This window comes from Equus asinus, chromosome 3 (assembly GCF_041296235.1).
Source record: "Equus asinus isolate D_3611 breed Donkey chromosome 3, EquAss-T2T_v2, whole genome shotgun sequence".
Taxonomy (NCBI): Eukaryota; Metazoa; Chordata; class Mammalia; order Perissodactyla; family Equidae; genus Equus; species Equus asinus.
In genome coordinates, this window is record NC_091792.1 from 59,812,701 (window position 1) to 59,839,438 (window position 26,738).

The 26,738-nt window shown below is 33.1% G+C and overlaps 1 long non-coding RNA gene across 1 annotated transcript in view; it reads right to left on the reverse strand.

Moving 5' to 3' along the window:
- Positions 1–420: 420 nt before the first annotated feature.
- The window catches only part of LOC123284482 (uncharacterized), a 345,889-nt gene continuing 319,571 nt past the window's right edge, over positions 421–26,738 (reverse strand). Inside the window, exons 8-9 of the long non-coding RNA XR_006525465.2 lie at positions 8,761–8,853; positions 421–7,556 (exon numbers count right to left, since the gene is read on the reverse strand). This is a non-coding gene — a long non-coding RNA (uncharacterized lncRNA). The remainder of the gene's footprint in view (positions 7,557–8,760; positions 8,854–26,738) is intronic.

Here is a 26,738-nt window from a genome sequence, read left to right on the forward strand (position 1 = left end):
AAAGATATATAATCACCTGTTAATAATTGTTACTCCTGGGATGAAGCATGGGATTAAGGATAAAAGGGAGAATTTTCATTCCTTATTCTATAAAAGTCTGAATTGTTTAAAAGTGAGCATGTATCCTTGAGTTAATTTTTTGTTTCAAGACAATTAAAATATAATTATGACTTAGATAAAATATAATTAAGACTTAGATATTTACATAATACTTGATAATGTTCCAAGAAAATATTTGGTCAATTTAAAAAGATATCTGTTAAATAACATAAAAATCAAACAAAACAATCTCTCTCTGTCTGTCTGTCTCTATAAATATATATACACGTGTACATACACAGAGATACATACATGTAGGTGAAATAAAGTGATTTTCCCTTAATCTTCAAAAAGCATACCAAATAATTATATTATTAAACTTTTTTGTGTGTGAAAACCAATTTATTAAATTGATCCTTAACATTTGGATAACTTCCAATAGTATAAATGAATGAAATCCAGCAATGAAGTATTTCCTTTGAAGACAAGATTTGTACAGGAGAACTCTCTGGAAGGAAACCTATCTTTTTCACAGTGGGGGTAATTATAACGTTAAATATATAGCATTTTTAAAAATGGAATTTGGCAGAATGAGATTAAAATAGGACTAAAAAAAGGTGAAGAGCATATTTGATAATGTGACATCATTTTCAAACATAGGATATTTAACTCCCAGGATCCACTTTAAAGCGAAATGGTTAATGATCCTTAAAATGCACTTTTACGTAGTGTTCTATTGTTGTACACTTAGCTATAATACTTTTCCATATTAATATATAACAGAAGATAAAAATGTTATATGGTGCTTTTCCACAGAGTACTAAAAGATATATACAGAGTGACATCAAAAGATAGAGTTATATAAACCACTATTTATTATAATAATTGCATACACATTCCTGCAAGAGTAGCTGTGGTGTTTTTAGTAATTGTTTAGTATTAACTAACTTGGGCCATGGAGAAATCAAGGGTATACTCAAGTGTATCTTTGTCTCATTCTCCAGCCTTAACTCTCTCACGCTCAGCACACACGTTTTGTATTGCCATACTCAAATATTTCCAAGTTTCTATTTTCCCAAATGTGGCAACATTTATTCATTTATTTTCCATTGAGTTATAATTGGCATATAAGACTATATTAGTTTCAAGTATACAACATATTGATTTGATAATGCAAAATGATCATCACAGTAAGTCTAGTTAAAATCTGTCGCCATACATAGTTACAAAATTTTTTTCTTGTGTTAAGAACTTTCAAGATCTAGACTCTCAGCAACTTTCAATTATACAATACGGTAGTATTAACTGTAGTCACTATGCTGTACATTACACCCCCATGACATTTATTTTATACCTAGAACTTTGGACCTTTTGTCCTGCCTTACCCATGTCCCCCTGCCTGCACTGATACCCACCTCTGGTAACCACCAATCTGTTGTCTATCTCTATGAGCTTGTTTTTCATATTTTTTTTTAATATATTCCACATATAAGTGAGATCATTCAGTATTTGTCTTTGTCTGGCTTATTTCACTTAGCATAAGGCCCTCAAGTTTCATCCATGTTGTTGCAAATGGCAAGATTTTATTATTTTTCATGGCTGAATAACATTACATTGTATATATACCATATTTTCTTTATCCATTCATCCATCAATGGACTCTTAGGTTGTTTCCATAGCTTGGCTACTATAAACAATGCTGCAATGAACATGGGGGTGTATATATCTTTTCAAGTTAGTATTTTTGTTTTCTTCAGATAAATACCCAGAAGTGGAATAGATGGATCATATGGTAGATCTATTTTTAATTTTTTGAGGCACTTCCATAGTGTTTGCCACAGCAGCTGCACAATTTATATTCCCACCAACAGTGTGTAAGGATTGTCCTTTCTTAACACCCTCACTAACATTTGTTACTTCTTGTCATTTTGATAATAGCCATTCTAACAGGCGTGAGGCGATAGCTCATTGTGGTTTTAATTTGCACTTCCCTGATGATTGCTGATGTTGAGCACCTTTACATGTACCTGTTGTATGTCTTTTAAAAAATGTCTATTAAGATCTCTGTCCATTTATTTAATTGCATTGCTTGCTTTTATGCTATTGACTTGTATGAGTTCTTTATATACTTTGGATATTAATCCCTCATCAGATACAGGTGTGTGCTGCATAATGACATTTTGATCAATGATGGACTGTATATGCACCTGTGCTCCCATAAGATTAGTGAAATATTGCCTAGGTGTGTGGTAGGCTATACCATCTAGGTTTATGTAAGTACACTCTATGATGTTCACACAATGATGAAATTGCCTAACGATCCATTTCCCAGAATGTACCCCCACTGTTAAGCGACTCAGGACGGTATATGATTTGCAAATATTTTCTCCTGTTCAGTAAGTTGCCTTTTCATTTTATTGATGGTTCCTTTGCTGTGCAGAAGCTTTTTAGTTTGATGTAGTCTCACTTGTTATTGTTCCTTTTGTTACCTGTGCTTTTGGAGCCAGATCCCAAAAATCTTTGCCAAGATTGTTGTCAAGAAGCTTACCATCTCTTTTCTTCTCGGGCTTTTATGGTTTCATGTCTTACACTTAAGTCTTTAATCCACTTTGAATTTATTTTTGTGTAAGCTGTAAGAGAGTGGTCCAGTTTCATTCTTTTGATGTGACTATCCAGTTTTCCCAGCACCATCGATTGAAGATACTACCCTTTCCATATTGTATATTCTTGGTCCCTCTGTTGTAAATTAATTGACAGTACATTATGTGTACTTATTTCTGGGCTCTCTATTCTGTTCCATTAATCTGTGTGTCTGCTTTTATGCCAATATTATACTGTTATGACTACTATAGCTTTGTAGTATAGTTTGAAATCGGGAAGTAAGATGCCTCCAGCTTTGTTCTTCTTTCTCAAGATTGTTTTGACTATTTGGTGTCTTTTGTGGTTTCATACAAATTTTAGGATTGTTTGTTCCATTTCTGTGAAAAATGCCACTGGAATTTTGAAAAGGATTGTGTTGAATCTGTAGATTGTTTTGGGCAGTATGGACATTTTGACAATATTAATTTTTCCAATTCATAAGCATGGAATATTTTTCCATTTATTTGTTTTTTTCAATTTCTTTTATCAATATCTCAGTTTTCAGTGTACAGGTCTTTCACCTCTTTGATTAAACTTATTCCTAGGTATCTTATTCTTTTTGATGCAATTGTAAATGGGATTGTTTTCTTAGTTTCTTTTTCTGATAGGTCATTATTAGTGTACACAAACACAAGAGATTTATGTATATTGATTTTGTATCTTGCAACATTACTGAATTTATTAGTTCTTTCTTTTTTTGGTAGAGTCTTTAGGATTTTCCATATATAATACTATGTCATCTGCAAATAGTGACCATTTTACTTCTTCCTTTTCAATTTGGATGCTTTTCTTTCTTTTTCTGGCATAATTTCTCTGACTAAGACATCCAATACTATGTTAAATAAAAGTGGCAAGAGCAGGCATTCTTGTCTTGCTCCTGATCTTAGAGAAAAAGTTTTCAGTTTTTCTGTCATATACGGCCTTTATTATGTTGAGGTACATTCCCTCTATACCCACTTTGTTGAAAATTTTTATCATAAATAGACATTGAATTTTGTTAAATGATTTTCTGCAGCTATTGAGAGGATCATATATGATCTTTTATTCTTCATTTTGCTAATGTGGTGTATCACATTGATTGATTTACAGATGTTGAACCATCCGTGAATCCCTGGAATAAATCCTACTTGATCATGGTGTATGATATTTTTCAATGTCTTGTTGAATTCAGTTGCTAATATTTTGTTGAGGATTTTTGCATGTATATTCTTCAGAGATATTGGCCTGTAATTTTCTTTACTTTGGTTCCTTATCTGGTTTTAGTATCAAGGTAATGCTAGGCATGTAAATGAGTTTAGAAGTGTTTCTCCTCTTCTATTTTTTGAAAGAGTTTAAGAAGAATTGGCATTAATTATCCTTTGAATGTTTAGTAGAATTCACCAGTGAAGCTGACTGGTCCTGGACTTCTGTTTTTTTTGCAGGTTTTTGATTACTGATTCAATCTCCTTAGTAGTAATCAGATTGTTGAAATTTCTTCATGATTCAATCTTAAGAGGTTGTATGTTTCTAGAAATTTTTCCACTTCTTCTATGTTGTCAAATTTGTTGCCATATAATTGCTTATACTAGTCTCTTATGATCCTTTGCATTTCTGTGATATCATTTGTAATGTCTCCTATTTCATTTCTGATATTATTCATTTCTGATATTTCTTTCTTTATTCGTCTAACAAGAATCAATTTTGACTCAATTTTGTTTATCTTTTCAAAGAACCAGCTTTTACTTTTATTGATCGTTTCTACTGACTTTCTAGTCTCTATTGCATTTATTTTCACTCTTCTCTTTATCTGAAGTGAGTCTGATGTAAGCAGTATATAGATAGGGCTTGTTTTTATCCATTTAGCCACTCTATGTCTTTTGATTGGAAAATTTAGTCCATTTACATATAATTATCGATAGGTATATACTTATTGCCAATGTATTAATTATTTTTGGCTATATGGTAGTTCCACTCTGTTCCTTTCTTTCTCTTATTCTCTTCCTTCATGATTTTGTTACTTTCTTTAGTGGTATGCTTAGACTCCTTTCTCTTTATTTTTTGCATCTCTGCTATAGTTTTTGCTTTGTCATTGCTGTGACGATTACATATAACACATTCTATTTATAAAAGTCTATTATAAAAAGATAACTTAAGTTTGAATGAATTCTGAAACTTTACATTTTTACTATTCCCCAATTTTATGTTTTTGATATCACATAATCTTCTTTTTATCTTGTGTATCTCAACTAATTATTGTAGTTATGGTTATTTTTACTACTACTACTTTTGTCTTTAAACCTTCATATTAGCTTTATAAGTGACTAATTTACTACCTTTACTATATATTTACCTTTATCAGTGAGATTTATGCTTTTACATATTTTATTATTACTAATTAGTGCCTTTTCTTTTCAGCTTAAAAAAGTTCCCTTAACATTTCTTGTAAGACTAGTTTAGTGGTGATGAACTCCTTTAGCTTGTGTTTGTCTAAAAAACTCTTTATCTCTCCTTCCATTCTGAATGATGAATTTTCCAGGTAGAGTATTCTTGATTGGAAATTTTTTTCTTTCAACACTGAATATGTCATGTCACATCCTTCTGGGCTGAAAAATCTGCTGATAGTCTTATGGAGGTTCCCTTGTATGTAACAAGTTGTTTTTTTTTTTTCTTGCTAGTTTTAAGATTCTCTCCTTGTCTTTAACTTTTGACATTTAATTAAAATGTGCCCTGGTGTGAGTCTTTTTGGGTAAATGCAATTTGGAATTCTCTGGGCTTCCTAAATCTAGATGTTTGTTTCCTTCCCCAGGTTAATGATGTTTTCAGTCATTATTTCTTTAAATAAGTGTTATGCCCCTTTTTCTCTGTCTTCTCCTTCTGGGACTCCTATAATGAAAATGATAGTTCACTTGATATTGTTCCATAAATCCCTTAACCTATTTTCCCTTTTTTATTCTTTTATTTATTTATTTTTTTTTTTGCTGCTCTGATTGGGTGAGTTCCACTGCCCTGTCTTTGAGTCCACTGATCGTTTCTTCTGCTTCATCTAGTCTGCTTTAAACTTATCTACTGTATTTTTCACTTCAGTTATTGTACTTTTCAGTTCTGTGACTTCTGTTTGGTACTTTCTTATATTTTATATCTCTTTGTTGAAGTTCTCACTGTATTCATCCATTCTTCTCTGGAGTTCAGTGAGCTTCTTTGTGATCATTACTTTGAGCTTTTTCTTGGTAAGTTACTTTTATCCATTTCATTAAGGTTTTTTTTCTGAGGTGTTATCTTTTTCTTACATTTGGAATATATTCCTCTATTTCCTCATTTTGCTTGATTCTCTACATTAGTTTCTATGCATTAGACGAAACAGCCACCTCTCCCAGTCTGGAAGGAATGGCCTTATGTAGGAGATAAACCTTATTGTTCACCACTACCCTAGATCTTGGTTGTCTCTCAAGCCTTTGTGATTGTCTATCCAAGCAGCCAATTTTTTATAGCTCCCAGTAGTTGATGGTGTGAGAAGACTTGTCAGTGTCCCAAAGGAGAGGATCTCAGTTAGCATCTAGATTCAGACTGATTGGAAGCCAGATCCTCAGACAGCAGCTTTTAAAGAATGTAAATATATTCAGTACTGTGGGACTGGAGGTGTAAGCCCTGCTGGCCACCAGAGCTAGGCAATCTAGAGGTGTCTCCTTGGTGTCAGTCACAAAAATAAGGGCTCCAGATGAACATGTAAGTTCCTTTCTTATACACTCTTAAGTGTATAGAGTGTATAAGACACTCATAACAAGACAGAGGGTTAATACAAAGATGGCATCCACTGGATTATGTTTGCTGAGAGAATATCCATAGACCCCCTACACTATATGTGTGCCAAACCTGAAGGCTGCCCCTCAGGCCAAAGCTCCAGGCAAGCCAAAAGGCCTCTTACATGGAAAGACTAGGGCCATGTTTCAGTCTGCAGTCTGCGCAATGCCCTGGGGGTGATTGCCTGCCAAAATCCTTCTCCCCAATTGTTACAGTCCCACAGGACCCAGAAATGCTAACCCCCCTGGCCACCAGAGCCAGGTGATCAACGGGAAGCCCCTGGGTGGCAGCTCCAAAAACTGGGGCACTAGACATAAAAACTAGGGCACCAGTTGTCTGTAAGAAATCTTCTCCAAGAGATACTCTGTATCACAGCTGAGGGAGAGCACAAAGATAGCACCCTTCCTCCAAGGTCTCCACCTCAATGTGTTCTCTTTCTCACTTGTCTGATGTGCAGGAGTCGCTCAGCCAGTTTTTAGGTTTTTACAGAGGAAATTCTTCCATATGTAGCTGTAGTTTTGGTGCATCTGTGGGAGGAGGTATGTTCAGGATATTCTTATATCACCATCTTGAACCCTATTATGAAACTTTTATTTTTTGGAGGAAGATTAGCCCTGAGCTAACTGCTGCCAATCCTCCTCTTTTTGCTGAAGAAGACTGGCCCTGAGCTAACACCCATGCCCATCTTCCTCCACTTTTTATGTGGGACGCCTACCACAGCATGGCCTGTCAAGCGGTGCCATGTCCGCACCTGGAATCCGAACCGGTGAATCCCGGGCCACTGAAGCTGAACGTGCGCACTTAACTGCTGTGCCACGGGGCTTGCCCCTGAAACCTTTTAATACACTTTTTCACATTCTTCAAATGAAAAACCACGGGAATGCAGTATTTTCTATGTCTTCATTAGAGGAGAGAGAAACAGATTAAAAAATATTTCATTATTTTACAAAAATTAAAAACATTTGCAGATGCTCGTTCTGTCCTCTTTTCACTTTCATATTTGCTCCTGTTGAAGTTTCCTCCCTTTCTATTATCTTTCATCTGGAATATTAGACTTAAAATAATGCACAATTTTGATGCTTTTCAGTTTCATACATAGTCTGGAAAAGAGAGAAATGAATAAAAGTGTTTACAGAAATGAAAAAAGAAAGCATTCTGTTGTAGCTAATTACTTTTTCTTTTATTTTTTTTAAGATAATGGTGAATTTGTCATTACTATTGAATTTTCAGATGGTCAGTTGGACACCTCTATGAAATTAACCTAAACATAACCTAAAATTAGGAGTTAATTCAGAACCTAAATCCAACTTAAAGTCCATTATTTAAATTCTATTCACTTATCATTCACTAGTTTCTAAATTTTAACTTCAGACTAATTAATGTCCTTGTTTTATGTTTGCTGTAAATTAAGTGTTTTTACAAGGAAGGAAACCATGATCTCAAATATGCAGGATAAAATAAATTTTTCATATTTGAAATTTGAGACCTGAGAATTTGCGAGAAAGCTATTAACACAATTTCATATTCAAAAAGTAGTCATTTATAAATTGTCATGGCCTAATAATTTTGACAAGAAATATAACCTCTTTGAGTTGCAATTTTAAGAGTTTGAAGAAAGGATATTCACAAAAATTATATATGGTGTTAAAACAGTTTTTGACTTAGTCCATTGTTAAATATTTAACATTGAAATATTTAAAGTATGATACTGCCTTTGCCCTCAATGATGCTTGAAGTCAAGTCACAGAGAATTCATTTGAAAAATCCTGTATAGTTGGCAGTATTTTCCCTTTATCTCAGAGACTAGTAATTTGTTGCCTCCAACTCTCAAGTGGTACAGTATTTTACAAAATCCTATATCATTTTGTCACTCATTTGGGCTTGAATAGATGTCTTCCAAATTATATGATATAGATCAATGTCTCATGGAATATTTCACCAAATTCAGTGTTTTTCATGAAATAGGATTTTAAAGATAATTATATAGAATCTTGTTTGAGCTGAAAATTTCTCCCGTAAGTTAATCATTTGCAGTCCAATTCTATTATAATTCATCTGTAAGTACACACATATACACACATACTCACCTAGGTGCATACTTTATATAAAGGAAATATCAAAATAAATATCAATGCATAATCTAAAAGTATATTCTACATATATACTTGGTTAGAATTTTTTAATTTCTTTTTTGCCTTCAGATGTTTAGTTCTCATGCTGCTTTTCACAAGGTGCTAATTAAGACAAGGTAGGAGAATCAATCCACACATAGGTCAGTTATGCTAACTTTGTACTTGAACATACCCTTTTCACGTAGCAATGTGCATATCACGATGTGCAGCAATTGTGCTGGGTAAGTGGATCCACATGGATGAGTCCAATGATAACTGTCAACTCCTGGAAAACAAAGCAGACAAACAAAACCTCACAAACAATGTTAAGTATTCATGGGTGGGCAGCATCACATTCACTCAAAGCAGTGGCACAGTGTAAAGACATGGGTAGGATACTTCATCTTTAAAGATATAAATAAATCATTATATTTCTCCACATGTAAGTCATTCTTAATAGTGTTAAGCGCTACAAAGTTTGTTTCACTAAGAAACCTGAGCAAAAACTTCAAACTGACATTGTTCCAGATGTAATGTGAAACCTGAAAGCATGAACATTCTCCCTTAGGCAGCTTATCGTATTGCTGTATTGCTGGACAGTTTACTGACACAGATTCTTTTGAATTCTCATAGAAATCAATTTTTCTCTTTTAAAACACATTTGTATACATATATGTTATAGCTGATTTAGTTTCTTGTGTTTCTATCTATATAGATGTGTAAATATTACATAGGTATGTCTCTCTATATATATGTCTGGTATATCTGTATGTATATTAGAACTAAATAGGTAAGAAAATCTCTGCTAAGGTTTTTATATACTAAACAGCACAATAAATGCTCAGAGGCAGTATTATGCGCTATTTCTTTTTACTTACAGCAACAATCCCTGTATATGCTGAACACTAAAACACCAATGAGAATCTATAAATTAAGTTGAAAATCAGACTTTACGTATGAAACATCAATGGGAGCCCATAGGTTAAAGTGAAAATTAGTAATAGTAATGGGTTAAGTAGAAATGCAGTTTTGGAAGTAGCTTTTATTTTAAGCTATAGATTAATCACCAATATGGGCTTCTTTTGGAGGCATGCTTTTAGTCAGGTATTTCAGCAAAATTCTCAGCACCACTTAAAATACTGTATTTTCATTTAGCTTTTACAGTTTCTTGACATTTCTGAGCCCAATCTGCTTCCTCTTTTGGTCTGCCAAACTTTGTAGAAATAGTGGTAATAATGATAATATCAATAACAAACTGTAGTGATTCAATCTATCATCTATCTATCTACTAATTTCACTGGTGGCCTCACAGTGCTTAACTAAATTACTTTATTATATCTTACTACAAATACCACAACCACCATTCTAAAAATGTTTCTATGTACTCTCTGCAACATTCAACACAACTACCCACTCTTTGTTGACAAACTTGCTTCCTACAAGGAATACTAGCTTGATCAATTTCTCCCCTCTTCATTTCCACCCTCAATGCCTCTTTTTCATTTTCATCTCTGAGGACTAGCTGGTTGTTATTTTTATTTTTTAGAGTTAACCTTTTTCTTGAGCTCACGGTTCTTTGAATTACCATCACTACTAGGTCTGTGTCTTCAATTATCCTCCCCCTTTGCCTTAAATTTCTTGCTAACAACTGATTTCTTCCTCCCTCCTAACAATATGTCAAGGTCTCTTTTTATCTTAAAGAGACATCAACAATAATATGAAACAATCAATTAAGCAGGGAAGAAACAAATTAGCATGTGAAAAGGCATTTCAAACATGATCATTTTTTTCTTTATTTAATCTCTTTTTAATTTTATTTTCTAGGCTATAGTAGCCTGTTATTAAAATGGCTTCTGAATATTCACAAACTAGTTATTTCTGCCTCTATACACACTCTTCTTGTATGAATTCCAGCCCCTCTCTAATTCCTTACAATTAATTCTAGGACTTCCCAGGAAGACATTTATACTCATTCTATGAATTTATACTACTATCTACCATGTGACAACTTTTCTCCCACATGTACGTGATTTCTCTGCCAATGGCAAATATTGCAACCACACAGACGCTGTCCTGCTGAGGCCCAGGCTGTCCATTTTAGTGTCTCCAAATGGGGGTTCTGCTATTTGAGCTAAGATAACTGTCTTTCCCTTGGCTGAAGCTGCTAACATCAAGGCTGCTGCACCTTCTGCACTCTTAGTCTTGTCTTTTTTCTGTCTTTGTTGTAAACAGTCCTTGTACCCAAAACTCAGATGTACCAGTCCTCAAAGCCTGGGCCAGAGGGCAAACTGATTGGCAGGCATCACGTACTTCAATCATTCATTTTCTCTGTTTTTCCTGTCTCTGTTACCTTAGGATAAGATATATTCTTAAATGATTCCTTGACATTAATTTTCTTTCTTTTTACAATTTGTATGATTTTTAATTCTTTTTCTTGCTTTATTGTAGACCCAAAAATCTCCAGCACAGTGATGAATGGAATCATTAGAGTGGACATTTTGCTTTATTCTTGAAAGCATTCAGTCTTTCACAGTTAAGTATGATAGCTTTATCTTTCATAGATGACCTTTATCAGATTAAGTAAAATTATTTCCATTTCAATTTCCATGAGAGGTTTTTTTTAAATCATGGATATTTTGTATTATAAATTTTGTGAAATGCTTTTTTTGCAAATATTGACCTAATCATGGTTATTTCCCCTCCTTTATTGTATCCATATGGTGGATTACATGTATTAATTTCAAATGTAAGCCAACTTTCAATTCTTGTGATAAACCCTTCTTGGGACATGCTGTATTTATATATTGGCAGATTTGATTGTTGATATTTTGCTCATGATATTTGAGACTACATTCATGAGTGATGTTTGATAAATTTATTTTCTTCTAATATCTTTGATAGGTTTTGATATCAGAGTTAAGTTTGCCTCCTAAGGCAAATTGAAATGTGGTCATTCTGTCTCTCATGTGCCAAACAAGTTTCCTTGGTATTATTTCTTTCTGAAATGCTTCTGGAATACAATATCACAATAATCTGGGTCTGAAATTGTCTTTGGTCAGAAGATTTTGGTAATTTCAATTTATTTGATAGATTCATGGCAATTGAGATTTTCTATGTAATCTTAAATTACTTTTGATAAACTGTATGTTTTTAAGGAAATTCATTTTATGAAATTATTCATAATATCCCTTTTTATCCTTTTGATGTCTGTAGGATCTGAAGTGATATCACTTTTTTCATTCCTGAAATTGGTAATGTATGTTTTCTCTTTTATCTCTTGATTATTCTTACTGGGGATTTATCACTTTTATTAATCTTTTCAAAGAAGACATTTTGACTTTGTTAATTTTCTGTTTTCATGATTTCTATTCTTTATTATTTCTTTCCTTCTGCCAGCTGTAGATTTAATTTCCTCTATTTTCTTGCTTTTGTCTTTCTTCTTTTCTAATAATAGCATTTTCTAGTGTTTTCTAATAATAGCATATTTCTCATATTTCCTAATAATGGCATTGCTTTAGCTGCATCTTACAGCTTTTTAGATATGTTTTATTATTCATTATCACTCAGCTTGAAATTGTTTTTAAATTTCTCTTGAGATTTCTTTATTGAGACATGGATTTTTTGGAAATGCATTACTCAACTTACAAATGTTAAAGGATTTTCTAGATATCTTATTATTAAATTCTAATTTGATTTCATTATGGTGAGATAACAACTATTTCAATATTTTGAAACTTATTGAGTCTTAGTTTATGGTCCTGCATATGGCATACCTTAATGAATGTTCCATGCACACTTGAAAGGAATGTGTATTTTACAGAGGTTGGAAACAGTGTTGTATCAGTGTCAATTAGGTCAAGATGTTTGACAGAGTCATTCAGATGTCTATATTTTCACTGTTTCTGTGACTAGTATCAAAGGTTCAGAAATAGCCAAGATAAAACCAATGAATCATCAAAGTGGTAATTAGTAAAAATTTATTGTGCACATATCAAAAGGACACTTTGAAAAACAGGAGTATTCAAACCAAAACATGGAATGAGGCTCAGGGGTATATTATTACTAAGCGGTTTATATAGTGAGAAGGTAGCGTTTTTACAGTGACTGGTAATTAAGCTAAAATAATGAGTAAACTTGTTTTGTCTGCTCAGGAAAACTTCAAAGCTGGTCTCCACTTGCTTTCGATTTTAACAGTTCTTCTCTTTTGGTCATCTCCTCAGCAGGGTGAGAGTATGACCAACTATTACAGTGTTATTCTTGGTTACCACTATTCATGTAGTCAGGCTGAAGGATCATGCATTTGCTGTTTTCATTAGTTAAGTCATCAGGCCAGAGGGCCGTGTAGTCACCATCTTCATCATTTCCATGATTATTGTTGATTTTACCTAGTTGTCTGATCCTGGTGGATACCATTTGGTGAGTGGCTGCTGACATGCATTTAAAGCCCTCAAAAGTATATAATTCACTAGAGAGGTTAATATGATGACTACAAGGAGAATAATAGCCAAGGAGTGAAACATTTTTCAGAGCACAGATTCCCAGGCACCAATTAAATATTAGCAATCATAACAGATGGAGCAAATTTTAAATTCAGTTTCTGTGTTTGGAGAGCATCCAGTTAAGAAAATTTGTCAGGTTTGAAGCATCTTCAGATGGAGTGAGGGCAAGCAGAGGCAATCTGAGAATTTTTCCTGGTCTGTAGTCTGAATGTCTCTGATGATCTTTCTGAGTGACCATATAGCAACAGGCATGAAGATTGTCTATACATGAGTTGTCATGGTGATTTATCTGAAGTTTACTTCCAACTTCAGCTTGCATGGCTTCAGGACAAGAGTAATTTTAGTTTCATAATGATTACAAGTCAAAAGAATGGGAGAAAATTGGAAATGTTAGTTTGGAGAGTTCTAGCCAAATATTGGAGGAAAAGACAATCAATAGTAAACTTTTCCCTCTAAAATCACCCTCATTTCTATGAAGGCTGGCCAAATTAAGACTAATTGTTTGTAAAGTAAGCCTAACCTCAATAAACTTCACCTGATTATTTATATACATGCAACAAGAATAGTGACTGACCATACAAATCTACTCTGCTGGAACTTTCATAAGGACTCTCAGATGGAACTTTTAAAAGCCTCTCAAGGCCAGGAATTCAAGACAAGGACTAGCCATCTGACTTTGCCTATAGATTTGGATAAATTCTTCTCTTCTTGAGGTCCCCAAAATATTACAAGGTTCCTAAACCTGCCAAGAAATGACCTTCATTACTCACCTGGTAAGTCTGATGGGAACCTGCAAGCAAGGTACAAGGTTAATATTTTCAAGGGGCTTTATTGGCCTCCTAAAGTCAACCCTTGTTCCTTAAGGCTGTGTGGTCATATCTGAGTCTATGTACATCTCTCTCAAATATGACATTTCAGTCAAAGTCTCAGTAATATAACCAATGTTTCCAATCTTGTCCTGTTACAAAAAGAACACATTCTTATTGAACTCATGCAAATAACTATATTGCCATAAAGAATATTCACTAGGTTCCCAAATTCTGGAGGGATCAGGTAGGGAGAAAAAGTAATTGCTTCAATTCTGCTTACAAAAGTAGAATTTACCACATTGCTGTAAGTCATAGTTAGCTCAAGAGGAAAAGTTTCCTTATATCTGCAACACAAAAGACTAAAGAACCAGCAATATTTTAAACAAAAGTCATAAAAATTGTGATCATCCTCAACAGTTCATTCAATCCTATGTTATCAATTCTTATTCTGCTTGAATCTAATTTTTCTGTTAGTTCTGGAAATTTTTACCCAGTTCAGTTTTATGATCTTTAAAGTTACCAGAAAATTGTATTTGTCAAAATTAATATTATATTAGGAAATATCAGATTTCCAGGAATTTTAGATAACTTCTGAAACACTTGTAATGCACACAACGTAAAGAAGGCTTATTTGACAATGCTTCCCATGTAATTTAACATAATATCTCCTTTTTTTTTATGAAGAGAGAGAACAAATCTTTTGAGATGCTCCAGGAATGCTCTGAAAAGTTCCATTAGTTCAAGTTCAAAAGAATTTGATTTTGGCAAGTTTGTCAAAAATATAAAGAATTTTGGACACTTTGTCAAATAAGATTATATAGTTTTTCTTTTAAGTTATCAAAAACTTGATAAAGACAAAACACAGGATTTTTGTTTTCTAGACAGATTACACTAGAGGTAAAGAAAAATCTTTGTTTACATGCAGTACAGTGGGACAGGATACATCTAGACCCTGATTTTTTTCTTAGAATAATTCCTTCCATAAATAAGACTTTACATATGGAAAATGTTAAGGACATGGCTTAAGAAATCTAGACCACATTTTTTGTAGTTTATTGTCACCCTGCCCACAAAAAAACATTTTTCAAGTGGATGCTAAGGCAAATAATTAAATAAAAAGCAGTTTCTAATGTAAATCCACATCTGATTTGGACATGAACACAGCATGATTGTGTTATTTGTCAAGAAATAGTATTCAATATTATACATTATAGGTTGTAAAAGACTAATATATTTTCTGTGGCTATTTTATGTAGATCAAACATTTAACAAACCTTTATTAAATATGTAATGTGTGGAAGGTATATTATTAACTGCTATAGTGGATATATAAGGGGATAAGTTGTATGTTTGTGTGTGTGTGTGCATGCTCACGTGTGGTCAAATTTTAATAAAGCTCCCAAGCTACAAAAAGTATAGAAATCACAGTGAAGTTTTCAAACAAATGATTTTAATATTCACATGGACTTCTAAATGTACAATTAAAAGAAAAATAAATAAATACATTAGTTGGCAGGCTCATATAGTTATAGTAACAATTTGAAAATCTGGCATGATTGGAATCACTCTATTGATTGTCCAACTACCAAATTAATCTGTGATTATTCTTTTTAATCTTTGGAATCTTGGTTTGGTAGAAATGAATGTAAGTATCAAAATTCCTTAAGTATTTAAAAATGTGAAGACAAATTCAAATCACATGTAAACTTTAAAGAACTGAAATTTAACTATCACCATGGAATATTACTAAACCCAAAATGGACAAATACAACGCTTCTTTTTAACTCTATTGGCAGCAGTAGCCAATCAATTGAAATGTTCCTACAAATCCAATCATGAGCAGCTTAAGTCCTAAAACTGTCATGACAGATTTCTGGTTTTATCTCCAAAATTTAAAGATCCTGGAAGTTGCCACATACAGTTTTTTGACAAGAAATAAAGTGAAACAAACTGAAATCTATGGCTTTTCTTGGACCATCAGAGAACTAAAGTCACAGAGCAAATTGTCACCTGAAATCTAGAGAGATGTAAATACAGAGGATCACATCTAAGATATGCTTTATTGGAGCAGAAGTTGCTGAAGCCATGAACTGGTAGTAATACTTTAAGGCTAGTTTTTATGAACTCTAGAGGCTGAGTGTAGACTAGCATATGTGTAAGAGATTCCTTGAAAGAGGTGCCATCTTATGAGGGCCCCTGCACATTTGTGGGTTTTACCTCCAGGAACCCCACCAAGTTCTCATTATGAAGAGCCAAGAGAAACATCCTCATGGTTCTTGAAGGGGGCAGAGAAAAGGAACCATTTTCAAATATTTCCAGAAAATTATTCATAACAAATGCTTACTTCCCAAAGGAAAAACTTTATCAGAGCCTTTTTTCACTTGGGAGTAGGGCTATTACCCAACTCTGGCCACTTCTAGCCTTCCTGTCTCATCTAAGGGGATAAGGGAGCTAAGAAACGCTTGTGAAGATCACAGACTGTGGACAAAGGCCTGCTAAAAGACTAAAATTTAATTACAAGATCATAGAATGCTTTATCTCTCTCATAACACTACATCATTAGGGCTCCAGTATATTAGCAGTATATTTTTGCTATGAGAACTACAAAGTGTGGACTTCATATAAGAAAGAGATATTAGGAAAAGATTAAGACAACAAGTGAGACAAGAATGAGGAAGCTATAGAAATTTGATGTCTCTGACACCTACAACTATAGCAAATATTAGACACAGCCCAACTCCAAGGCAAATTAACATAAAACTTTACACTAAAGGCCTATTTAACTTTGTCCCTCTTATCTGGCACATCATGTCCAGCTTTCAAGAAAAAATAACTGATCGTGCTAGCAGAAAAGGAAAAGCACAGCCTGAAGAGACAAAGCACGCATTACAACTAGACTCAGATATGACAGAGATTTGGGAATTATCAGACAGGGAATTTAAATTAAATATGACTAGCATGTCAAGGGACCCAACAGAAAAATCACACAACATGCAAGAACAGATGGATAATGTAAGCAGAGAGATGGAAACTCTAAGAAAAAAGTATTAAAATAAAATGGGCTTATCAGTAGACTGGACATGGCCAAAGAGAGAATCAGTGAACTTGAATATATGCCAATAGAAACTTCCCAAACTGTGAAACAAAAAGGAAAATACTGGGAAAACAGACAGAATTTTCAACAACTGTGGAACAATTACAAAACGCATAGCAAATGTATAATGGGAATACCAGAAAAAGAAAGAGAAAAAGGAGCACAAAAAGTATTTGAAGCAATAATGGCTGACAATTTTCTACAATTAGTGAGAGACAAACCCCACAGATCCAACCAAACACCATGAAAGATAAATACCAAAAAGTCTGTACCTGTGAAGGTCATATTCTTGCTTTAGAAAACCAAGGAAAAGAGAAACTCTTAAAGAAGCCAGGGGGATAAACACCTTACCCATATAGGAATAAGGATAAAAATTACAGAGGACTTCTTATCAGAATCCATGAAAGCAAAAGAGTGGAGTGAAATATTTAAACTGTTGAAAGAAAAAAATTTGCCAACCTAGAATTCTATTTTCAGTGAAATTATCCTTCAAACACAAAGGATAATAAAGGCTTTCTCAGAACCATCTATTCCCTCACTATGAGGGAATTTATATCAGCAAACCTGCCCCTCAAGAAATGTTAAAAGAAAGTCTTTGGGGAGAAGGAAAATTATATAGGTCAGAAACTCAGATCTACAAATATAAGGAAGAGTGTTGGAAAAAGATTAAATGAAAAAAATTTATTTTCTTATTTGTAATTAATGTAAAAATTAGCTGTTTAAAGCAATAATAACAATGTATTGAGTGGTTATACCACATTGATAAGTGAAATGAATGGTAGCAATGTCATAAAGGTGGAGAGGAAAAAATTGAGGATACTTATAAGATACTTGAACTATATGTGAAGTGGTCTGGAATTATTTTAGGTGGAATTAGATTAATTATAATTGTAGACTGTAAATGATAAAGCAAAACCTAAAAAGCATTATCAAAAAAGTATAAGTAATACATTAAGAAAGAAGACAAAATGGAGTCTTATAAATTGCTTAGTTAGAAACAGAGAAGGCAGAAAACACAGAGGAAGGAAAAAAAAAAACAAAGAACAAGTGCAATGAAGAGAAAACACACAAATATGAACGATATTTATCCAATTATATCAACTATATATCAATTAAATACACCAATTAAAAGATAAAATTGTCAGAGTTGTCAAAGCAGAATTCAGAAGAAAGAAAATTATTAGGGATAAAGATACATAATGATAAAAAAAAAACTCAATTATCTTGGAAGACATAAGAATCCTTAAAATGCATGCACCTAACAATAGAATGTCAAAATATATAAGACGAAAACTACAGTTTCTCCCCAGCAAAGAAATGCAAGGGGAAATAGACAAATTCAATGTTACAATTAGAGACTTCAACACCTTTCTTACAACATTGATAGATCCAGTAGGTCCAATATACATAAGGATATAGTTGACCTGAACATCACTATCAATCAACTAGGTCTAATGGACACTTTTAGAATATTCCATCCAAAGCAGCAGAATACACATTCTGCTCAAGCTTGCATGGAACGTTCACTAGTCTAGACTACATTCTGGGTCATAAACACAAGCTAATAAATTGAGAAGAATATAAAACATACAAAGTACGTTCTCAGACTACTAAAGAATTAAACTAGAAATAAAAAAAACAGAAAAATAGCTGGGAAATTCCCAAATATTTGGAGATTTAAAAAATTTCCCAATAGCTCCAAAAAATGAAAAATAAAGATTTAAATAAAGGGGGTAAAAAGTAGAGAGAGTAGAGAGTCTAGGTGTAGAAAACTAAAAAACTCTGACACAAGAAATCAAAGAACATCTAAATAAAAAGAAAGATATTCCATGTTTATGGATTGGAAAACTAAATATTGCTAAAATTCAGTTCTTCCCAAATTCATCCATAGATTCAACACAATTCCAATAAAAAAACCTAGGAAGCTACTTTGTAAATATTGATAAATACATTCTAAAGTTTTCAAGAAAGGCCAAAGACTTAGATTAACACACAAAATTTTGAAGAACAGAAAAGTTGGAGGAGTCATGCTGACTCACTATAATTCTATAATAATGAAAACAATATGGTATTGGTGAAAGAATATACACATTAGTGAAACAGAATAGAGAGCCTAGAAACAAACCCACAAAAACATAGGGCAATGTCTAAAAAAATCATTGATTTTTCAATGATTTCTTTCAAAGAAGAAAACATAGGGCAATGTCTAGGTGATTTGGCAATTAATTTTTAGATACAACACCAAAAGCATGATCCATAAAAGAAAAAAATGATGCATTGGACTTTATTAAAATTAAAAACTTCTGCTCTGTGGAAGACACTGTAAAGAGAATGAAAAGTAGTCACAGACTGGGAGAAATTCTATGCAAAACACATTTGTGGTAGAAGACATCATCCAAAATATATAAATCACCCTTAAAACTCAACAATAACAATACAAACAACCAAATTTAAAAATGGGAAAAGATAGAACAGTCACTTCATTGAAGAAAACATACAGATGACAAGCAGAGGAAAAGATTCTCGACATCATTTGTCATTAGGAAATTACAAATTAAAACAACAAGGAGATACTGCTACATACCTGTTAGAGTGGGGAAAATCCAAAATTCTGACACTATCAGTTGCTGGTAAGTATGCAGAGCAAGAAGAACTCTCATTCATTACTGGTGGAAGCACAATGGTATACCCAGACAACTTGGAAGACAGTTTGTAAGTTTTCTACAAAGCTCAACATAAGGTTACCATAAAATCCAGCAATCACTCTCATGGGTATTTGTGCAAATGATTTGAAAACGTATGTTCATGCAAAAACCGGCACATAAACATTTATAGCAGCTTTAACTCATAATCACCCAAAACTAGAAGCAACCAAAATGGCCTTTAATAATATGTGGATGAATAAACAAACTGTGTTATATCAATACAAGGGATATCATTCAGTAATAAAAAGAAATGAACTATTAAGCAATGGAAAGACATGGATGAACCTTCAATACATATTTCTAGGTGAAGGAAGTCAATCTGAAAAGGCTACAGAGCATATGATTTCAGTTATATGAGATTCTGGAAAAGGCAGTAAAAACACATAAAAGGACTAGTGGGTGTTAGAAATTTGGGGCAAGTGCATAATTCCCCATTCTTTTGATGTGGCCTGGGTAAAGTGATGTGGCCTGTCCAAAAAGTATAATATGAAAAAAAAAGGAGAAAGGAATAACTTTACAGTGGAGGAATCAAATGCTTCCAAGCCAGACAATAGAGGTTAACATCAACAGTGATGTTATGCTGGGAGTAGGTACCCTTAATATGTGATGAATTAGCACCTTACCTCCATGGTCTTCTTTACAAAAAACTCATAATCTCAGTCTAATCATGAAAAGAAAATCAGGTAAGCCTATACTGAGGGGCATTCTACAAAATATCTGCCAAGGACTCCTCAAAACTGTCAAGGTCATCAAAAACAGCAATGTCACAGCCAAAAGAGCCTGAGAAGACATCATGGCTTATTGTAATGTAGTAGCTTGGATGGTATCTTGGAACTAAAAACAGGTATTAGGTAAAAATTAAGAAAATCTGTAAAAAGCATAGACTTTAGTTAATAATGTGTCAATATTGGTTCATTAATTGTGAAAAATAGACCATATAAGGTAAGATGTTACTTATAAGGGAAAATGGGCATGGGAGTATGTGGGAACTCTCTGCACTATATTTGCAATTTTTTTGTAAATCTAAAACTGTTCTAAAAAAAGCTTATTAAAAGAAATTATTAAAATATCATGCCAGTTTTGCCTCTTCTTTCATATATTTATGCCTCATAGGCTGAGAAATAGAAAATTAATTAAATGGTTATTTTGCTAAATATAGGATGAAAGATACCACCTCATAATGAGAGCGAGAAGTAACTTTAAATTATGCAATTGTCCCTCTTAAAATTGTTCAATTCAAATGTTCAATGACAGGATTTGTTTTACATTATTAAATATGAGATTTCATACTACTTAGACTTGCACCAAAATTAAGGTGCCAGGAAAAGTATCCACTTCAAAAGAAAAAAGAAGTGGCTACCGAGTTTGTTATGCAAAGGCTTTTGCTCCTGAAAAGCAGAGAAGTGAATCAGATGGAAGATAAAATGTTGGGTGAAAATTGATGATTAAAAAATCACTGTAAAAGGCTAAGAAAATAACTTGAAATTTATAGAGTGTATTTTCTGTTTTTTCTTGCTTACTGAAAGAGAAATAGAAGCTAAGTATTAAGGTACACATGTTTCTAAAGATATAGAATTATGTAATAGGAACACTTCTTCAAATAATCACTCTAATGAAAATCTGGCTTTCTCCAAATCTGTTTGTTTAGAAAATTATTTTCTACTCAGTGTAAAAGAAAGCATATTTTCTAGACCATTAAACAGATAGAAAGAACTGGATATTTGAGAAACCATTTGTTGTATTTAAAAATAATAATAATTGTTTATCACATATATACAATGTAGTAGGTATTGTCCTAAATATTTAATCTGGGTTATCTCATTTAAACCACCCTAGGAGAAAGACAGTACTATTTTATTTCCAGTTTACAAAACAAAACTATGAGAATTTAATCAATGTATCTAGTAAGTATAAGTGCTGGGATTTGACTCCAGCAATAATGCTTTGGACTGATGTCCACTTTATAACACTGTCTCCTAGTCACCATTAAACACGCCTGCTTAGCCTACAGATATTTTTCCTCAATCCAAAGAGGATATAACATTTGTAAATATTTATGCATCCAACATAGGATCACCTAAATATATAAAGCAAATATTAACAGACCTAAAGGGAGAAAAAGACAAAAATACAAAAATAGTAGGAGACTTAAATGCCACACTTTCAACAATAGACAGATAATCAAAACAGAATCAATAAGGAAACACTGGACTTAAATGATACATTAGACTAAATAAACTAAACCAATATTTACAGAACATTCTATCCAAAAGCAGCAGAATATACATTCTTCTCAAGGGCACATGGAACATTCTCTAGGATAGACCATATGTTAGCCACAAAACAAGTCTTAATAACTTCAAGAAGATTAAAATCATATCAAACTTTTTTCTGACCTTAATTATATAGAAGTAGAAATCAATTGGAAGAAGAAAACCAACAAATTCACAAATATGCGGAGATTAAACAACATACTACTGAAAAATCAATGGTTCAAACAAGGAATCAAAAGAGAAATAAAAGATACCTTGAGGGAAATGAAAATGGAAATACAACATACCAAAACTTATGGGATATAGTAAAAGCAGTTCAAAGAGGAACGTTCACAGTGATAAATGCCTATGTTAAATAAATTTTTTAAAAACACATGCAAAAGAATGAAAGTAGACAATTATCTTACACCATACATAAGAAGTAACTCAAAATGGATTAAAGACTTGAATGTAAGACCTGAAACCATAAAACTCCTAGAAGAAAATATACGCAGTACACTCTTTGACATTGGTCTTAGCAGTATCTTTTTGAATATCTGTCTCCTAAGGCAAGAGAAACAAAAGAAAAAATAAATAAATGAGACTACATCAGACTAAGAAGCTTCTGCATGACAAAGGAAACCATCAACAAAATGAAAAGGCAACACACCAACTGGGAGAAAATATTTGCCAATAATATATCTGATAAGGGGTTAACTTCCAAAATATATAAAAAGCTCAAACAACTCAACAACAGGAAATGAACAACGTGATCCAAAAATGGGCAGCGGATATGAACAGACATTTTTCCAAAGAAGATATACAGGTGGCCAGCAGGCATGTGAAAAATGCAAAGGAAAACTACAATGACATATCACTTCACACCCATCATAATGGCTATTATTAAAAGACAAGAAATAACAAGTATTGGAGAGGATGTGGAGAAAAAGGAACCCTCATACACTGCTGGTGGGAATGCAAACTGGTGCAGCCACTGTGGCAAACAGGAGATTTCTCAAAACATTAAAAATAAAAATGCCATATGATCCACCTATTCCATTTCTCTGTATTTACCCAAAAACATGAAAATCTTAATTCAAAAAGATTTATGTACCTCTACATTTATTGCAGTGTTATTCACAATAGCTAAGAATTGGAAGCAACCTAAATGCCCATCAATGGATGTGTGGATAAAGATGTGGTGTATATATATAAAATATACAATGGAATACTACTCAGCCACAAAAAAGACAAAATTGTGCCATATGCAACAACATGGATAGACCTTGAAGGTATTATGCTAAATAGAAATAAATCAGACAGAGAAAGGCAATTACTCAATGATTTCACTCATATGTGGAAGATTAAAAAAAACCAAATACATAGATATGGACAATAGATCGGTGGTTACCAGATGGGAAGTGGGTAGAGGGAGGAGAACAGGGGTAAAGGGGCACATATGAATGGTGATGGATGGAAACTAGATTTTTGGTGGTGAACATGATGCAGTCTATACAGAAGCTGAAATATAATGATGTAATCCTGAAATGTACATAATACTATCAACTGATGTGATGTCAATAAAATAAAAAATGAAGAAATTTTAAAAATCTCAAACGACCTAACTTTAAACCTCAAGGAACTAGAAAGAGAAGAACAAATTAAGGCCAAATTTAGTAGTAGGAGGGAAATAACAAAGATCAGAAAGGAAATAAATGAAGACTAAAGAGACAATAGAAATAATCAATAAAACTCAGAGTTGGTTTTATCAAAAGATAAACAAAATAGACAAACTTTTGACTAGGCTCATTAAGAAAAAAATGCATAGACAAATATAGTCTGAAATGAAGCAGGAAACATCACAACTGATACCATGGAAATGCAAAGGATCATAAGAGACTATCATGAATAATTATACACAAATGGGACAAATTAGAAGAAATGAATAAAGTCTTGGAAACATGCAATGCACAAAGGCTGAATCATGAAGAAATAGAAAATCTTAATAGACTGATTACTGAATCAGCAACCAAAACCTTCCAACAAACAAAAGTGGAGGAACAGGTGGCCTCACTGGTGAAATCTACTAAACATTTAAGGAAGAATTAATACCAATTCTTCTCAAACTCCTCCAAAAAATAGTAAAGAAGGAAACACATCCAAACTTATTTTACAAGGCCAGCATTATTCTGATACAAAATTAGAAAATGGCACTATAAGAAAATAAAACTATAGGCCAATATAGCTAATGAACATATATACAAAAATCCTCAACAATATTAGCAAACTGAATTCAATACATTAAAAGGATCTTACACCATGATCAAGTATGATTTATTCCTGGGATGCAAGTATGGTTCAACATCTGGAAATCAATCAATGTGACACACTACATTAACAAAATGAAAAATAAAAATCATGATCATCTTAATAGATGCGGAAAAAGCATTTTACAAAAATCAACAAACTTTTGTGGTCAAAACTCTCAAAAAACTGAGTATAGAGGGAAGATACCTCAACATAATAAAGGCCATATATGACAAGCCCACAGCTCCCATCAAACTCAATGGTGAAAAACTGAAAGTGTTTCCTTTGAGATCAGGAATAAGAAAAGGATGTCCACTCTTGCTACTTTTATTCAACACAACACTGGAAGTCTTAGCCAAAGTAATTAGGCAAGAAAAAGAAATAAAAGGCATACAAATCAGAGAAGAAGAAGTAAAATTGTCATTATTTGCAGATGGCATGATATTATATATAGAAACCCTAAAGATTCCACCAAAAAACCGTTAGAACTAATAAACAAATTCAGTAAACTTGCAAGATACAAAATTGATATAAAATCATCTCTTGAATTTCTATACACTAATAACAAACTATCAGAAAGAGAAATTAAGAAAACAATCCCATTCCCAACTGCATCAAAAACAATAAAATACCTATGAATAAATATAACCAAGGAGGCGAAAGAACTATACACTCAAAACTGTAAGACATTGATGAAAGAAATTGAAGAAGACACAAATAAATAGAAAGATATTCAGTGCTGATGGACTGGAAGAATTTATATTGTTAAAATGTCTATACTATTCAAAGTGAAGTATAGAGTCAATGGAATCCATATCAAAATTCCAATGGCATTTTCTCCAGAAATAGAACAAATAATCCTAAAATTTGTGTGGAAGCACAAAAGATACCGAACAGCCAAAATAGTCTTGTTAAAGAACAAAAAAGCTAGAGGCATCACAGTTTCTAACTTTAAACTATATCACAAAGCTATAGTAATCAAAACACTATGGTATTGGCATGAAAAAGCAAACACATAGATCAATAGAAGAGAATAGAGAAACCAGAAATACACCCACACTTATATGGTCAATTAATTTATGACAAAAGAGCCAATAATACAACAGGAAAGAATAGTCTCTTTGTTAAATATTGTTGAGAAAACATGACACCCACATGCAAAAAATTAAACTGGACCACAATTTTTTTATACACAAAAATCAACTCAAATTGGTTTAAAGACTTGAATATAAGACCTGAAACTGTAAAAGTCTTAGAAGAAATCATATGGGTTAACCTCCTAGACGTTGATCTTGATAGTGATTTTTTTGGATTTAACACCAAAAGCAAAGGTGAAAAAAGCAAAACTAAACAAATGGGACTACAGTAATCACACTAAAAAGCTTTACACAGCAGAAGAAACCAGCAAAATAAATAGGTAACCTACAAAATGGGTGAACGTATTTCAAATCATATATCTGATAAGGGGGTTATATCCAAAATACATAAAGAACTCATACAAATCAATAGGAAAAAAAACCCCAAGCAATCCAATTAAAAAATGGCAGAGGAACTGAATTGTTATTTTTTTAGACATACAAATGGCCAACAGATACATGAAAAGTTGCTGAACATCAATAATCATCAGGGAAATACAAATCAAGACCACAATGAGATATCACTTTACCCTTGTTAGAATGGCTATTATTCAAAAGATAAGAAATGAGTGTTGGCAAGAGTGTGGATAAAAAAGAACTCTTGTACACTGTTGGCAGGAGTTTAAATTAGTGCAGCCACTACAGAAAACAGTAAGGAACTTATTCAGAAAATTAAAAATAGAACTACCATACGATCTAGCAACCTCCCTGAGTACTTATCCAATGAAAGAAAAGCACTATCTCAAAAACCTATCTTTACTTCCATGTTCATTGCAGCATTATTTGCAATAACCAAGACATGGAAACAACTTGTGTCCTTTGACAGATAAATAGATAAAGAAAATGTAGTCAGGGGTTCGAGCCCCATGGTCGAGTGGTTAAAGTTCTACATTCTGTGCTTTGGTGGCCTGGTTTTGTGGGTTTGGATCTTGGGTATTGGACCTACTCTACTCATCACTCATGCTGTGGAGGCATCCTACATACAGAATAGAGGAAGAATGGCACAGATGTTAGCTCATAGCTGATCTTCCTTAAGCAAAAAAAAAGAGGAAGACTGCCAACAGATCTTAGCTTAGAGTGAAGATTCCTCACCAAAAAAAGAAAATGTAGTCTATATATACAATGGAATATTATTTGGCCACAAAAAGAAGAAAGGCCTGCCATTTGCAACAACATAGACAGACCTTAAGAGCATTATGCTAAGTGAAATATCAAAAGAAAGACAAATACTGTAAGATCTCACTTATATGTGAATCAAAAAAAAAAAACAACTGAACTCACAGATACAGAGACCAGATTGGTGGCTGCCAAAGTTGGGGGGTGGGGAGGGTGGGTGAAATGGGTGAAGGAAGTCAAAAGTTACAAAATT